The 1,099-nt window shown below is 45.2% G+C and overlaps 1 long non-coding RNA gene across 2 annotated transcripts in view; it reads left to right on the forward strand.

The window, feature by feature from the left end:
- The window catches only part of LOC115292833, a 43,793-nt gene that overhangs the window by 3,888 nt on the left and 38,806 nt on the right, over positions 1-1,099 (forward strand). The window lies entirely within an intron of this gene.

Below are 1,099 nucleotides of genomic sequence, written 5' to 3' on the forward strand. Positions count from 1 at the left end.
CTGTCCAGATTCCTGGGGGCAAGTTGAGCAGAATGTATCAGATGAGCTCAGGATATGGGCTGCTGTATCTCCAGTGTCCCATCACTTGACCCACTCCCAGGAAGGAAGACCTTCACCATAATCTGGAATTCTCTCTCCACCCAGGTTCTCTCCCAAGGCTTGATTTCAGGCGGGGCATCTGCATAGGGCAAGAGTCTTAGTGTTCTGCCATTGTTCTCCACCAAGGCACCACCCCATCCCTGTAGAGAGGGGCCTGGGTTCTTGCCTTTCTAATGGACCTCTCCTACCTTTCTAGCCCTCTGATGTACCCGCTTCTTGGCTGACAACTAAGCTGTGCTCTTGACTGTCCCACATCTTCCTATCACTTTGGAATTCTTTGTTGAGTTCTTGTCTCTCATTGCTCTGTTTTTGCCTTGTCTAGCTCATTTGTCCAGAGAGCTACCCCCATTCATCCTTAGCCCTAGATCCTGTGTTTCCCTTGAAGGACCAGTCGAACAACTGTTGATTGATTCTTTCATTCAATTTGAGCACCTACTATGATACACTTACTATGACAAGTGTGATATACTTACTATGACAAATGTACCCTGCATATTTACTATTATACAATGGTAAACACAGCAGTATTCCTGGTTCAGGGTGGATACAGAAGAGTCACTTGTCACCTGCATAATTACAAATTGGTGGTAAATGCTGAGAAGGAAAGAATAAGCAACTGTGAGAGGGAATGATGAGAAAAGGAGCCTTGGAGGAGAAAGGGAAGCATGGGAAGATGCTCCTCTTGGTAAGATGTGGAGGAAGGATGTTCCAAAAAGAGTGAGTGAGAGGATGTGCAAAGGCCTTAATAAAGGAAAGACTTTTGCTGATTTCAAGGAACTGAAGCCTAGTGAGTAGTGGGGTTGGGGGTGGGGGGGAGTTATGTGAACAAGTAGATGGATGTAGGTAATGCAGACCTATGGACCTGAAGAAGAAGAAAGAAGAAAGAAGAAGAAGAAGCTCTCAGAACAATAGGAAGCATTTAAAAGTTTTACATAACTGTATGCACAATTGCCTGATGGGGTCAGAGGGGAATCCAGGAACCAGTCAGAAAAGTAAGTCA

The sequence above is a fragment of the Suricata suricatta genome, chromosome 5 (genome assembly GCF_006229205.1).
Source record: "Suricata suricatta isolate VVHF042 chromosome 5, meerkat_22Aug2017_6uvM2_HiC, whole genome shotgun sequence".
Taxonomy (NCBI): domain Eukaryota; kingdom Metazoa; phylum Chordata; class Mammalia; order Carnivora; family Herpestidae; genus Suricata; species Suricata suricatta.